Source organism: Embiotoca jacksoni, unplaced genomic scaffold, assembly GCF_022577435.1.
Source record: "Embiotoca jacksoni isolate LCO1_2020_lvr unplaced genomic scaffold, fEmbJac1.0.p SCAF_120, whole genome shotgun sequence".
Lineage (NCBI taxonomy): Eukaryota > Metazoa > Chordata > Actinopteri > Embiotocidae > Embiotoca > Embiotoca jacksoni.
In genome coordinates this window covers 358,404-375,731 of record NW_027185253.1, presented here as the reverse complement: position 1 = coordinate 375,731, position 17,328 = coordinate 358,404, and positions in this window count along the sequence as shown.

The following is a 17,328-nucleotide window of genomic DNA, read 5'->3' as shown; positions in this document are numbered from 1 at the left end:
GAACTTCAAAAACAGGACCAGAGTGAGACATCGTTATTTAAACTACAAAAACAGGAGCAGAGTGAGACATCTTTATTTAAACTGCAAAAACAGGAGCAGAGTGAGACATCTTCATTTAGTCTTTAGAAACAGGAGCAGAGTGAGACATCTATATTTGAACTACAGAAACACGAGCAGAGTGAGACATCTTTATTTTAACTGCAAAAACAGGAGCAGAGTGAGACATCTGTATTTAGTCTTTAGAAACAGGAGCAGAGTGACACATCTATATTTGAACTTCAAAAACAGGACCAGAGTGAGACATCGTTATTTGAACTTCAAAAACAGGAGCAGAGTGAGACATCTTTATTTAGTCTTTAGAAACAGGAGCAGAGTGACACATCTATATTTGAACTACAGAAACACGAGCAGAGTGAGACATCTTTATTTAGTCTTTAGAAACAGGAGCAGAGTGAGACATCTTTATTTAGTCTTTAGATACAGGAGCAAAGTGACACATCTATATTTGAACTTCAAAAACAGGAGCAGAGTGAGACATCTTTATTTAGTCTTTAGATACAGGAGCAAAGTGACACATCTTTATTTAAACTGCAAAAACAGGAGCAGAGTGAGACATCTTTATTTAGTCTTTAGAAACAGGAGCAGAGTGACAAATCTATATTTGAACTTCAAAAACAGGAGCAGAGTGAGACATCTTTATTTAAACTGCAAAAACAGGAGCAGAGTGAGACATCTTTATTTAGTCTTTAGAAACAGGAGCAGAGTGAGACAACTTTATTTAGTCTTTAGAAACAGGAGCAAAGTGACACATCTATATTTCAACTTCAAAAACAGGAGCAGAGTGAGACATCTTTATTTAGTCTTTAGAAACAGGAGCAGAGTGACACATCTATATTTGAAATTCAAAAACAGGAGCAGAGTGACACATCTTTATTTAAACTGCAAAAACAGGAGCAGAGTGAGACATCTTTATTTAGTCTTTAGAAACAGGAGCAGAGTGAGACAACTTTATTTAGTCTTTAGAAACAGGAGCAGAGTGAGACATCTTTATTTAGTCTTTAGAAACAGGAGCAGAGTGAGACATCTTTAATTAGTCTACAGAAGCATGAGCAGAGTGAGACATCTTTATTTAGTCTTTAGAAACAGGAGCAGAGTGAGACATCTTTTTTTAGTCTTTAGAAACAGGAGCAAAGTGACACATCTATATTTCAACTTCAAAAACAGGAGCAGAGTGAGACATCTTTATTTAGTCTTTAGAAACAGGAGCAGAGTGAGACATCTTTATTTTGTCTTTAGAAACAGGAGCAGAGTGACACATCTATATTTGAACTTCAAAAACAGGAGCAGAGTGAGATGTCTTTATTTAAACTGCAAAAACAGGAGCAGAGTGAGACATCTTTATTTAGTCTTTAGAAACAGGAGCAGAGTGAGACATCTATATTTGAACTACAGAAAGACGAGCAGAGTGAGACATCTTTATTTTAACTGCAAAAACAGGAGCAGAGTGAGACATCTTTATTTAGTCTCCAGAAACAGGAGCAGAGTGAGACATCTTTATTTAGTCTTTAGAAACAGGAGCAAAGTGACACATCTATATTTGAACTTCAAAAACAGGAGCAGAGTGAGACATCTTTATTTAAACTGCAAAAACAGGAGCAGAGTGAGACATCTTTATTTAAACTGCAAAAACAGGAGCAGAGTGAGACATCTTTATTTAGTCTACAGAAACAGGAGCAGAGTGAGACATCGTTATTTAAACTGCAAAAACAGGAGCAGAGTGAGACATCTTTATTTACTCTTTAGAAACATAAGCTGAGTGAGACATCTTTATTTAAACTGCAAAAACAGGAGCAGAGTGAGACATCTGTATTTAGTCTTTAGAAAAAGGAGCAGAGTGAGACGTCTTTATTTAGTCTTTAGAAACAGGAGCAAAGTGACACATCTATATTTGAACTTCAAAAACAGGAGCAGAGTGAGACATCTTTATTTAGTCTTTAGAAACAGGAGCAAAGTGACACATCTATATTTGAACTTCAAAAACAGGAGCAGAGTGAGACATCTTTATTTAGTCTTTAGAAACAGGAGCAGAGTGACACATCTATATTTGAACTTCAAAAACAGGAGCAGAGTGAGACATCTTTATTTAGTCTTTAGAAACAGGAGCAGAATGAGACATCTGTATTTAGTCTTTAGAAACAGGAGCAGAGTGACACATCTATATTTGAACTTCAAAAACAGGACCAGAGTGAGACATCGTTATTTAAACTGCAAAAACAGGAGCAGAGTGAGACATCTTTATTTAAACTGCAAAAACAGGAGCAGAGTGAGACATCTTTATTTAGTCTACAGAAACAGGAGCAGAGTGAGACATCGTTATTTAAACTGCAAAAACAGGAGCAGAGTGAGACATCTTTATTTAGTCTTTAGAAACAGGAGCAGAGTGAGACATCTTTAATTAGTCTACAGAAGCAGGAGCAGAGTGAGACATCTTTATTTAGTCTTTAGAAACAGGAGCAGAGTGAGACATCTTTATTTAGTCTTTAGAAACAGGAGCAGAGTGAGACATCTTTATTTTGTCTTTAGAAACAGGAGCAGAGTGACACATCTATATTTGAACTTCAAAAACAGGAGCAGAGTGAGACATCTTTATTTAGTCTTTAGAAACAGGAGCAGAGTGACACATCTTTATTTAGTCTTTAGAAACAGGACCAGAGTGACACATCTATATTTGAACTTCAAAAACAGGACCAGAGTGAGACATCGTTATTTAAACTACAAAAACAGGAGCAGAGTGAGACATCTTTATTTAAACTGCAAAAACAGGAGCAGAGTGAGACATCTTCATTTAGTCTTTAGAAACAGGAGCAGAGTGAGACATCTATATTTGAACTACAGAAACACGAGCAGAGTGAGACATCTTTATTTTAACTGCAAAAACAGGAGCAGAGTGAGACATCTTTAATTAAACTGCAATAACAGGAGCAGAGTGAGACATCTTTATTTAAACTGCAAAAACAGGAGCAGAGTGAGACATCTTTATTTAGTCTTTAGAAACAGGAGCAGAGTGAGACATCTATATTTGAACTACAGAAAGACGAGCAGAGTGAGACATCTTTATTTTAACTGCAAAAACAGGAGCAGAGTGAGACATCTTTATTTAGTCTCCAGAAACAGGAGCAGAGTGAGACATCTTTATTTAGTCTTTAGAAACAGGAGCAAAGTGACACATCTATATTTGAACTTCAAAAACAGGAGCAGAGTGAGACATCTTTATTTAGTCTTTAGAAACAGGAGCAGAGTGACACATCTATATTTGAACTTCAAAAACAGGACCAGAGTGAGACATCGTTATTTAAACTGCAAAAACAGGAGCAGAGTGAGACATCTTTATTTAAACTGCAAAAACAGGAGCAGAGTGAGACATCTTTATTTAGTCTACAGAAACAGGAGCAGAGTGAGACATCGTTATTTAAACTGCAAAAACAGGAGCAGAGTGAGACATCTTTATTTACTCTTTAGAAACATAAGCTGAGTGAGACATCTTTATTTAAACTGCAAAAACAGGAGCAGAGTGAGACATCTGTATTTAGTCTTTAGAAAAAGGAGCAGAGTGAGACGACTTTATTTAGTCTTTAGAAACAGGAGCAAAGTGACACATCTATATTTGAACTTCAAAAACAGGAGCAGAGTGAGACATCTTTATTTAGTCTTTAGAAACAGGAGCAAAGTGACACATCTATATTTGAACTTCAAAAACAGGAGCAGAGTGAGACATCTTTATTTAGTCTTTAGAAACAGGAGCAGAGTGACACATTTATATTTGAACTTCAAAAACAGGAGCAGAGTGAGACATCTTTATTTAGTCTTTAGAAACAGGAGCAGAATGAGACATCTGTATTTAGTCTTTAGAAACAGGAGCAGAGTGACACATCTATATTTGAACTTCAAAAACAGGACCAGAGTGAGACATCGTTATTTAAACTGCAAAAACAGGAGCAGAGTGAGACATCTTTATTTAAACGGCAAAAACAGGAGCAGAGTGAGACATCTTTATTTAGTCTACAGAAACAGGAGCAGAGTGAGACATCGTTATTTAAACTGCAAAAACAGGAGCAGAGTGAGACATCTTTATTTAGTCTTTAGAAACAGGAGCAGAGTGAGACATCTTTAATTAGTCTACAGAAGCAGGAGCAGAGTGAGACATCTTTATTTAGTCTTTAGAAACAGGAGCAGAGTGAGACATCTTTATTTAGTCTTTAGAAACAGGAGCAAAGTGACACATCTATATTTCAACTTCAAAAACAGGAGCAGAGTGAGACATCTTTATTTAGTCTTTAGAAACAGGAGCAGAGTGAGACATCTTTATTTTGTCTTTAGAAACAGGAGCAGAGTGACACATCTATATTTGAACTTCAAAAACAGGAGCAGAGTGAGACATCTTTATTTAGTCTTTAGAAACAGGAGCAGAGTGACACATCTTTATTTAGTCTTTAGAAACAGGACCAGAGTGACACATCTATATTTGAACTTCAAAAACAGGAGCAGAGTGAGACATCTTTATTTAGTCTTTAGAAACAGGAGCAGAATGAGACATCTGTATTTAGTCTTTAGAAACAGGAGCAGAGTGACACATCTATATTTGAACTTCAAAAACAGGACCAGAGTGAGACATCGTTATTTAAACTACAAAAACAGGAGCAGAGTGAGACATCTTTATTTAAACTGCAAAAACAGGAGCAGAGTGAGACATCTTTATTTAGTCTACAGAAACAGGAGCAGAGTGAGACATCGTTATTTAAACTGCAAAAACAGGAGCAGAGTGAGACATCTTTATTTACTCTTTAGAAACAGGAGCAGAGTGAGACATCTTTATTTAGTCTTTAGAAACAGGAGCAAAGTGACACATCTTTATTTAAACTGCAAAAACAGGAGCAGAGTGAGACATCTGTATTTAGTCTTTAGAAACAGGAGCAGAGTGACACATCTATATTTGAACTTCAAAAACAGGAGCAGAGTGAGACATCTTTATTTAGTCTTTAGAAACAGGAGCAGAGTGACACATCTATATTTGAACTTCAAAAACAGGACCAGAGTGAGACATCGTTATTTAAACTACAAAAACAGGAGCAGAGTGAGACATCTTTATTTAAACTTCAAAAACAGGAGCAGAGTGAGACATCTTTATTTAGTCTTTAGAAACAGGAGCAAAGTGACACATCTATATTTGAACTTCAAAAACAGGAGCAGAGTGAGACATCTTTATTTAGTCTTTAGAAACAGGAGCAGAGTGACACATCTATATTTGAACTTCAAAAACAGGACCAGAGTGAGACATCGTTATTTAAACTGCAAAAACAGGAGCAGAGTGAGACATCTTTATTTAAACTGCAAAAACAGGAGCAGAGTGAGACATCTTTATTTAGTCTTTAGAAACAGGAGCAGAGTGACACATCTTTATTTAGTCTTTAGAAACAGGAGCAGAGTGACACATCTTTATTTAGTCTTTAGAAACAGGACCAGAGTGACACATCTATATTTGAACTTCAAAAACACGAGCAGAGTGAGACATCTTTATTTAGTCTTTAGAAACAGGAGCAGAATGAGACATCTGTATTTAGTCTTTAGAAACAGGAGCAGAGTGACACATCTATATTTGAACTTCAAAAACAGGACCAGAGTGAGACATCGTTATTTAAACTACAAAAACAGGAGCAGAGTGAGACATCTTTATTTAAACTGCAAAAACAGGAGCAGAGTGAGATATCTTTATTTAGTCTTTAGAAAATGGAGCAGAGTGAGACATCTTTATTTAAACTGCAAAAACAGGAGCAGAGTGAGACATCTTCATTTAGTCTTTAGAAACAGGAGCAGAGTGAGACATCTATATTTGAACTACAGAAACACGAGCAGAGTGAGACATCTTTATTTTAACTGCAAAAACAGGAGCAGAGTGAGACATCTGTATTTAGTCTTTAGAAACAGGAGCAGAGTGACACATCTATATTTGAACTTCAAAAACAGGACCAGAGTGAGACATCGTTATTTGAACTTCAAAAACAGGAGCAGAGTGAGACATCTTTATTTAGTCTTTAGAAACAGGAGCAGAGTGACACATATATATTTGAACTACAGAAACACGAGCAGAGTGAGACATCTTTATTTAGTCTTTAGAAACAGGAGCAGAGTGACACATCTATATTTGAACTTCAAAAACAGGACCAGAGTGAGACATCGTTATTTAAACTGCAAAAACAGGAGCAGAGTGAGACAACTTTATTTAAACTGCAAAAACAGGAGCAGAGTGAGACATCTTTATTTAGTCTACAGAAACAGGAGCAGAGTGAGACATCGTTATTTAAACTGCAAAAACAGGAGCAGAGTGAGACATCTTTATTTAGTCTTTAGAAACAGGAGCAGAGTGAGACATCTTTATTTAGTCTTTAGAAACAGGAGCAAAGTGACACATCTATATTTCAACTTCAAAAACAGGAGCAGAGTGAGACATCTTTATTTAGTCTTTAGAAACAGGAGCAGAGTGAGACATCTTTATTTTGTCTTTAGAAACAGGAGCAGAGTGACACATCTATATTTGAACTTCAAAAACAGGAGCAGAGTGAGACATCTTTATTTAGTCTTTAGAAAATGGAGCAGAGTGAGACATCTTTAATTAGTCTACAGAAGCAGGAGCAGAGTGAGACATCTTTATTTAGTCTTTAGAAACAGGAGCAGAGTGACACATCTATATTTGAACTTCAAAAACAGGACCAGAGTGAGACATCGTTATTTAAACTGCAAAAACAGGAGCAGAGTGAGACAACTTTATTTAAACTGCAAAAACAGGAGCAGAGTGAGACATCTTTATTTAGTCTACAGAAACAGGAGCAGAGTGAGACATCGTTATTTAAACTGCAAAAACAGGAGCAGAGTGAGACATCTTTATTTAGTCTTTAGAAACAGGAGCAGAGTGAGACATCTTTATTTAGTCTTTAGAAACAGGAGCAAAGTGACACATCTATATTTCAACTTCAAAAACAGGAGCAGAGTGAGACATCTTTATTTAGTCTTTAGAAACAGGAGCAGAGTGAGACATCTTTATTTTGTCTTTAGAAACAGGAGCAGAGTGACACATCTATATTTGAACTTCAAAAACAGGACCAGAGTGAGACATCGTTATTTAAACTACAAAAACAGGAGCAGAGTGAGACATCTTTATTTAAACTTCAAAAACAGGAGCAGAGTGAGACATCTTTATTTAGTCTTTAGAAACAGGAGCAAAGTGACACATCTATATTTGAACTTCAAAAACAGGAGCAGAGTGAGACATCTTTATTTAGTCTTTAGAAACAGGAGCAGAGTGACACATCTATATTTGAACTTCAAAAACAGGACCAGAGTGAGACATCGTTATTTAAACTGCAAAAACAGGAGCAGAGTGAGACATCTTTATTTAAACTGCAAAAACAGGAGCAGAGTGAGACATCTTTATTTAGTCTTTAGAAACAGGAGCAGAGTGACACATCTTTATTTAGTCTTTAGAAACAGGAGCAGAGTGACACATCTTTATTTAGTCTTTAGAAACAGGACCAGAGTGACACATCTATATTTGAACTTCAAAAACACGAGCAGAGTGAGACATCTTTATTTAGTCTTTAGAAACAGGAGCAGAATGAGACATCTGTATTTAGTCTTTAGAAACAGGAGCAGAGTGACACATCTATATTTGAACTTCAAAAACAGGACCAGAGTGAGACATCGTTATTTAAACTACAAAAACAGGAGCAGAGTGAGACATCTTTATTTAAACTGCAAAAACAGGAGCAGAGTGAGATATCTTTATTTAGTCTTTAGAAAATGGAGCAGAGTGAGACATCTTTATTTAAACTGCAAAAACAGGAGCAGAGTGAGACATCTTCATTTAGTCTTTAGAAACAGGAGCAGAGTGAGACATCTATATTTGAACTACAGAAACACGAGCAGAGTGAGACATCTTTATTTTAACTGCAAAAACAGGAGCAGAGTGAGACATCTGTATTTAGTCTTTAGAAACAGGAGCAGAGTGACACATCTATATTTGAACTTCAAAAACAGGACCAGAGTGAGACATCGTTATTTGAACTTCAAAAACAGGAGCAGAGTGAGACATCTTTATTTAGTCTTTAGAAACAGGAGCAGAGTGACACATATATATTTGAACTACAGAAACACGAGCAGAGTGAGACATCTTTATTTAGTCTTTAGAAACAGGAGCAGAGTGACACATCTATATTTGAACTTCAAAAACAGGACCAGAGTGAGACATCGTTATTTAAACTGCAAAAACAGGAGCAGAGTGAGACAACTTTATTTAAACTGCAAAAACAGGAGCAGAGTGAGACATCTTTATTTAGTCTACAGAAACAGGAGCAGAGTGAGACATCGTTATTTAAACTGCAAAAACAGGAGCAGAGTGAGACATCTTTATTTAGTCTTTAGAAACAGGAGCAGAGTGAGACATCTTTATTTAGTCTTTAGAAACAGGAGCAAAGTGACACATCTATATTTCAACTTCAAAAACAGGAGCAGAGTGAGAAATCTTTATTTAGTCTTTAGAAACAGGAGCAGAGTGAGACATCTTTATTTTGTCTTTAGAAACAGGAGCAGAGTGACACATCTATATTTGAACTTCAAAAACAGGAGCAGAGTGAGACATCTTTATTTAGTCTTTAGAAAATGGAGCAGAGTGAGACATCTTTAATTAGTCTACAGAAGCAGGAGCAGAGTGAGACATCTTTATTTAGTCTTTAGAAACAGGAGCAGAGTGAGACATCTTTATTTAGTCTTTAGAAACAGGAGCAGAGTGAGACATCTTTATTTAGTCTTTAGAAACAGGAGCAAAGTGACACATCTATATTTAAACTACAAAAACAGGAGCAGAGTGAGACATCTTTATTTAAACTGCAAAAACAGGAGCAGAGTGAGATATCTTTATTTAGTCTTTAGAAAATGGAGCAGAGTGAGACATCTTTATTTAAACTGCAAAAACAGGAGCAGAGTGAGACATCTTCATTTAGTCTTTAGAAACAGGAGCAGAGTGAGACATCTATATTTGAACTACAGAAACACGAGCAGAGTGAGACATCTTTATTTTAACTGCAAAAACAGGAGCAGAGTGAGACATCTGTATTTAGTCTTTAGAAACAGGAGCAGAGTGACACATCTATATTTGAACTTCAAAAACAGGACCAGAGTGAGACATCGTTATTTGAACTTCAAAAACAGGAGCAGAGTGAGACATCTTTATTTAGTCTTTAGAAACAGGAGCAGAGTGACACATATATATTTGAACTACAGAAACACGAGCAGAGTGAGACATCTTTATTTAGTCTTTAGAAACAGGAGCAGAGTGACACATCTATATTTGAACTTCAAAAACAGGACCAGAGTGAGACATCGTTATTTAAACTGCAAAAACAGGAGCAGAGTGAGACATCTTTATTTAGTCTACAGAAACAGGAGCAGAGTGAGACATCGTTATTTAAACTGCAAAAACAGGAGCAGAGTGAGACATCTTTATTTAGTCTTTAGAAACAGGAGCAGAGTGAGACATCTTTATTTAGTCTTTAGAAACAGGAGCAAAGTGACACATCTATATTTCAACTTCAAAAACAGGAGCAGAGTGAGACATCTTTATTTAGTCTTTAGAAACAGGAGCAGAGTGAGACATCTTTATTTTGTCTTTAGAAACAGGAGCAGAGTGACACATCTATATTTGAACTTCAAAAACAGGAGCAGAGTGAGACATCTTTATTTAGTCTTTAGAAAATGGAGCAGAGTGAGACATCTTTAATTAGTCTACAGAAGCAGGAGCAGAGTGAGACATCTTTATTTAGTCTTTAGAAACAGGAGCAGAGTGAGACATCTTTATTTAGTCTTTAGAAACAGGAGCAGAGTGAGACATCTTTATTTAGTCTTTAGAAACAGGAGCAAAGTGACACATCTATATTTCAACTTCAAAAACAGGAGCAGAGTGAGACATCTTTATTTAGTCTTTAGAAACAGGAGCAGAGTGAGACATCTTTATTTTGTCTTTAGAAACAGGAGCAGAGTGACACATCTATATTTGAACTTCAAAAACAGGAGCAGAGTGAGACATCTTTATTTAGTCTTTAGAAACAGGAGCAGAGTGACACATCTTTATTTAGTCTTTAGAAACAGGACCAGAGTGACACATCTATATTTGAACTTCAAAAACAGGAGCAGAGTGAGACATCTTTATTTAGTCTTTAGAAACAGGAGCAGAATGAGACATCTGTATTTAGTCTTTAGAAACAGGAGCAGAGTGACACATCTATATTTGAACTTCAAAAACAGGACCAGAGTGAGACATCGTTATTTAAACTACAAAAACAGGAGCAGAGTGAGACATCTTTATTTAAACTGCAAAAACAGGAGCAGAGTGAGACATCTTTATTTAGTCTTTAGAAAATGGAGCAGAGTGAGACATCTTTATTTAAACTGCAAAAACAGGAGCAGAGTGAGACATCTGTATTTAGTCTTTAGAAACAGGAGCAGAGTGACACATCTATATTTGAACTTCAAAAACAGGAGCAGAGTGAGACATCTTTAATTAAACTGCAATAACAGGAGCAGAGTGAGACATCTTTATTTAAACTGCAATAACAGGAGCAGAGTGAGACATCTATATTTGAACTTCAAAAACAGGAGCAGAGTGAGATGTCTTTATTTAAACTGCAAAAACAGGAGCAGAGTGACACATCTATATTTGAACTACAGAAAGACGAGCAGAGTGAGACATCTTTATTTTAACTGCAAAAACAGGAGCAGAGTGAGACATCTTTATTTAGTCTCCAGAAACAGGAGCAGAGTGAGACATCTTTATTTAGTCTTTAGAAACAGGAGCAAAGTGACACATCTATATTTGAACTTCAAAAACAGGAGCAGAGTGAGACATCTTTATTTAGTCTTTAGAAACAGGAGCAGAGTGACACATCTATATTTGAACTTCAAAAACAGGACCAGAGTGAGACATCGTTATTTAAACTGCAAAAACAGGAGCAGAGTGAGACATCTTTATTTAAACTGCAAAAACAGGAGCAGAGTGAGACATCTTTATTTAGTCTTTAGAAACAGGAGCAGAGTGACACATCTTTATTTAGTCTTTAGAAACAGGAGCAGAGTGACACATCTTTATTTAGTCTTTAGAAACAGGACCAGAGTGACACATCTTTATTTAGTCTTTAGAAACAGGACCAGAGTGACACATCTATATTTGAACTTCAAAAACACGAGCAGAGTGAGACATCTTTATTTAGTCTTTAGAAACAGGAGCAGAATGAGACATCTGTATTTAGTCTTTAGAAACAGGAGCAGAGTGACACATCTATATTTGAACTTCAAAAACAGGACCAGAGTGAGACATCGTTATTTAAACTACAAAAACAGGAGCAGAGTGAGACATCTTTATTTAAACTGCAAAAACAGGAGCAGAGTGAGATATCTTTATTTAGTCTTTAGAAAATGGAGCAGAGTGAGACATCTTTATTTAAACTGCAAAAACAGGAGCAGAGTGAGACATCTTCATTTAGTCTTTAGAAACAGGAGCAGAGTGAGACATCTATATTTGAACTACAGAAACACGAGCAGAGTGAGACATCTTTATTTTAACTGCAAAAACAGGAGCAGAGTGAGACATCTGTATTTAGTCTTTAGAAACAGGAGCAGAGTGACACATCTATATTTGAACTTCAAAAACAGGACCAGAGTGAGACATCGTTATTTGAACTTCAAAAACAGGAGCAGAGTGAGACATCTTTATTTAGTCTTTAGAAACAGGAGCAGAGTGACACATATATATTTGAACTACAGAAACACGAGCAGAGTGAGACATCTTTATTTAGTCTTTAGAAAATGGAGCAGAGTGAGACATCTTTAATTAGTCTACAGAAGCAGGAGCAGAGTGAGACATCTTTATTTAGTCTTTAGAAACAGGAGCAGAGTGAGACATCTTTATTTAGTCTTTAGAAACAGGAGCAAAGTGACACATCTATATTTCAACTTCAAAAACAGGAGCAGAGTGAGACATCTTTATTTAGTCTTTAGAAACAGGAGCAGAGTGAGACATCTTTATTTTGTCTTTAGAAACAGGAGCAGAGTGACACATCTATATTTGAACTTCAAAAACAGGAGCAGAGTGAGACATCTTTATTTAGTCTTTAGAAAATGGAGCAGAGTGAGACATCTTTAATTAGTCTACAGAAGCAGGAGCAGAGTGAGACATCTTTATTTAGTCTTTAGAAACAGGAGCAGAGTGAGACATCTTTATTTAGTCTTTAGAAACAGGAGCAGAGTGAGACATCTTTATTTAGTCTTTAGAAACAGGAGCAAAGTGACACATCTATATTTCAACTTCAAAAACAGGAGCAGAGTGAGACATCTTTATTTAGTCTTTAGAAACAGGAGCAGAGTGAGACATCTTTATTTTGTCTTTAGAAACAGGAGCAGAGTGACACATCTATATTTGAACTTCAAAAACAGGAGCAGAGTGAGACATCTTTATTTAGTCTTTAGAAACAGGAGCAGAGTGACACATCTTTATTTAGTCTTTAGAAACAGGACCAGAGTGACACATCTATATTTGAACTTCAAAAACAGGAGCAGAGTGAGACATCTTTATTTAGTCTTTAGAAACAGGAGCAGAATGAGACATCTGTATTTAGTCTTTAGAAACAGGAGCAGAGTGACACATCTATATTTGAACTTCAAAAACAGGACCAGAGTGAGACATCGTTATTTAAACTACAAAAACAGGAGCAGAGTGAGACATCTTTATTTAAACTTCAAAAACAGGAGCAGAGTGAGACATCTTTATTTAGTCTTTAGAAACAGGAGCAAAGTGACACATCTATATTTGAACTTCAAAAACAGGAGCAGAGTGAGACATCTTTATTTAGTCTTTAGAAACAGGAGCAGAGTGACACATCTATATTTGAACTTCAAAAACAGGACCAGAGTGAGACATCGTTATTTAAACTGCAAAAACAGGAGCAGAGTGAGACATCTTTATTTAAACTGCAAAAACAGGAGCAGAGTGAGACATCTTTATTTAGTCTTTAGAAACAGGAGCAGAGTGACACATCTTTATTTAGTCTTTAGAAACAGGAGCAGAGTGACACATCTTTATTTAGTCTTTAGAAACAGGACCAGAGTGACACATCTATATTTGAACTTCAAAAACACGAGCAGAGTGAGACATCTTTATTTAGTCTTTAGAAACAGGAGCAGAATGAGACATCTGTATTTAGTCTTTAGAAACAGGAGCAGAGTGACACATCTATATTTGAACTTCAAAAACAGGACCAGAGTGAGACATCGTTATTTAAACTACAAAAACAGGAGCAGAGTGAGACATCTTTATTTAAACTGCAAAAACAGGAGCAGAGTGAGATATCTTTATTTAGTCTTTAGAAAATGGAGCAGAGTGAGACATCTTTATTTAAACTGCAAAAACAGGAGCAGAGTGAGACATCTTCATTTAGTCTTTAGAAACAGGAGCAGAGTGAGACATCTATATTTGAACTACAGAAACACGAGCAGAGTGAGACATCTTTATTTTAACTGCAAAAACAGGAGCAGAGTGAGACATCTGTATTTAGTCTTTAGAAACAGGAGCAGAGTGACACATCTATATTTGAACTTCAAAAACAGGACCAGAGTGAGACATCGTTATTTGAACTTCAAAAACAGGAGCAGAGTGAGACATCTTTATTTAGTCTTTAGAAACAGGAGCAGAGTGACACATATATATTTGAACTACAGAAACACGAGCAGAGTGAGACATCTTTATTTAGTCTTTAGAAACAGGAGCAGAGTGACACATCTATATTTGAACTTCAAAAACAGGACCAGAGTGAGACATCGTTATTTAAACTGCAAAAACAGGAGCAGAGTGAGACAACTTTATTTAAACTGCAAAAACAGGAGCAGAGTGAGACATCTTTATTTAGTCTACAGAAACAGGAGCAGAGTGAGACATCGTTATTTAAACTGCAAAAACAGGAGCAGAGTGAGACATCTTTATTTAGTCTTTAGAAACAGGAGCAGAGTGAGACATCTTTATTTAGTCTTTAGAAACAGGAGCAAAGTGACACATCTATATTTCAACTTCAAAAACAGGAGCAGAGTGAGACATCTTTATTTAGTCTTTAGAAACAGGAGCAGAGTGAGACATCTTTATTTTGTCTTTAGAAACAGGAGCAGAGTGACACATCTATATTTGAACTTCAAAAACAGGAGCAGAGTGAGACATCTTTATTTAGTCTTTAGAAAATGGAGCAGAGTGAGACATCTTTAATTAGTCTACAGAAGCAGGAGCAGAGTGAGACATCTTTATTTAGTCTTTAGAAACAGGAGCAGAGTGAGACATCTTTATTTAGTCTTTAGAAACAGGAGCAGAGTGAGACATCTTTATTTTAACTGCAAAAACAGGAGCAGAGTGAGACATCTGTATTTAGTCTTTAGAAACAGGAGCAGAGTGACACATCTATATTTGAACTTCAAAAACAGGACCAGAGTGAGACATCGTTATTTGAACTTCAAAAACAGGAGCAGAGTGAGACATCTTTATTTAGTCTTTAGAAACAGGAGCAGAGTGACACATATATATTTGAACTACAGAAACACGAGCAGAGTGAGACATCTTTATTTAGTCTTTAGAAAATGGAGCAGAGTGAGACATCTTTAATTAGTCTACAGAAGCAGGAGCAGAGTGAGACATCTTTATTTAGTCTTTAGAAACAGGAGCAGAGTGAGACATCTTTATTTAGTCTTTAGAAACAGGAGCAGAGTGACACATATATATTTGAACTACAGAAACACGAGCAGAGTGAGACATCTTTATTTAGTCTTTAGAAACAGGAGCAGAGTGACACATATATATTTGAACTACAGAAACACGAGCAGAGTGAGACATCTGTATTTAGTCTTTAGAAACAGGAGCAGAGTGACACATCTATATTTGAACTTCAAAAACAGGACCAGAGTGAGACATCGTTATTTAAACTGCAAAAACAGGAGCAGAGTGAGACAACTTTATTTAAACTGCAAAAACAGGAGCAGAGTGAGACATCTTTATTTAGTCTACAGAAACAGGAGCAGAGTGAGACATCGTTATTTAAACTGCAAAAACAGGAGCAGAGTGAGACATCTTTATTTAGTCTTTAGAAACAGGAGCAGAGTGAGACATCTTTATTTAGTCTTTAGAAACAGGAGCAAAGTGACACATCTATATTTCAACTTCAAAAACAGGAGCAGAGTGAGACATCTTTATTTAGTCTTTAGAAACAGGAGCAGAGTGAGACATCTTTATTTTGTCTTTAGAAACAGGAGCAGAGTGACACATCTATATTTGAACTTCAAAAACAGGAGCAGAGTGAGACATCTTTATTTAGTCTTTAGAAAATGGAGCAGAGTGAGACATCTTTAATTAGTCTACAGAAGCAGGAGCAGAGTGAGACATCTTTATTTAGTCTTTAGAAACAGGAGCAGAGTGAGACATCTTTATTTAGTCTTTAGAAACAGGAGCAGAGTGAGACATCTTTATTTAGTCTTTAGAAACAGGAGCAAAGTGACACATCTATATTTCAACTTCAAAAACAGGAGCAGAGTGAGACATCTTTATTTAGTCTTTAGAAACAGGAGCAGAGTGAGACATCTTTATTTTGTCTTTAGAAACAGGAGCAGAGTGACACATCTATATTTGAACTTCAAAAACAGGAGCAGAGTGAGACATCTTTATTTAGTCTTTAGAAACAGGAGCAGAGTGACACATCTTTATTTAGTCTTTAGAAACAGGACCAGAGTGACACATCTATATTTGAACTTCAAAAACAGGAGCAGAGTGAGACATCTTTATTTAGTCTTTAGAAACAGGAGCAGAATGAGACATCTGTATTTAGTCTTTAGAAACAGGAGCAGAGTGACACATCTATATTTGAACTTCAAAAACAGGACCAGAGTGAGACATCGTTATTTAAACTACAAAAACAGGAGCAGAGTGAGACATCTTTATTTAAACTGCAAAAACAGGAGCAGAGTGAGACATCTTTATTTAGTCTTTAGAAAATGGAGCAGAGTGAGACATCTTTATTTAAACTGCAAAAACAGGAGCAGAGTGAGACATCTGTATTTAGTCTTTAGAAACAGGAGCAGAGTGACACATCTATATTTGAACTTCAAAAACAGGAGCAGAGTGAGACATCTTTAATTAAACTGCAATAACAGGAGCAGAGTGAGACATCTTTATTTAAACTGCAATAACAGGAGCAGAGTGAGACATCTATATTTGAACTTCAAAAACAGGAGCAGAGTGAGATGTCTTTATTTAAACTGCAAAAACAGGAGCAGAGTGACACATCTATATTTGAACTACAGAAAGACGAGCAGAGTGAGACATCTTTATTTTAACTGCAAAAACAGGAGCAGAGTGAGACATCTTTATTTAGTCTCCAGAAACAGGAGCAGAGTGAGACATCTTTATTTAGTCTTTAGAAACAGGAGCAAAGTGACACATCTATATTTGAACTTCAAAAACAGGAGCAGAGTGAGACATCTTTATTTAGTCTTTAGAAACAGGAGCAGAGTGACACATCTATATTTGAACTTCAAAAACAGGACCAGAGTGAGACATCGTTATTTAAACTGCAAAAACAGGAGCAGAGTGAGACATCTTTATTTAAACTGCAAAAACAGGAGCAGAGTGAGACATCTTTATTTAGTCTTTAGAAACAGGAGCAGAGTGACACATCTTTATTTAGTCTTTAGAAACAGGAGCAGAGTGACACATCTTTATTTAGTCTTTAGAAACAGGACCAGAGTGACACATCTATATTTGAACTTCAAAAACACGAGCAGAGTGAGACATCTTTATTTAGTCTTTAGAAACAGGAGCAGAATGAGACATCTGTATTTAGTCTTTAGAAACAGGAGCAGAGTGACACATCTATATTTGAACTTCAAAAACAGGACCAGAGTGAGACATCGTTATTTAAACTACAAAAACAGGAGCAGAGTGAGACATCTTTATTTAAACTGCAAAAACAGGAGCAGAGTGAGATATCTTTATTTAGTCTTTAGAAAATGGAGCAGAGTGAGACATCTTTATTTAAACTGCAAAAACAGGAGCAGAGTGAGACATCTTCATTTAGTCTTTAGAAACAGGAGCAGAGTGAGACATCTATATTTGAACTACAGAAACACGAGCAGAGTGAGACATCTTTATTTTAACTGCAAAAACAGGAGCAGAGTGAGACATCTGTATTTAGTCTTTAGAAA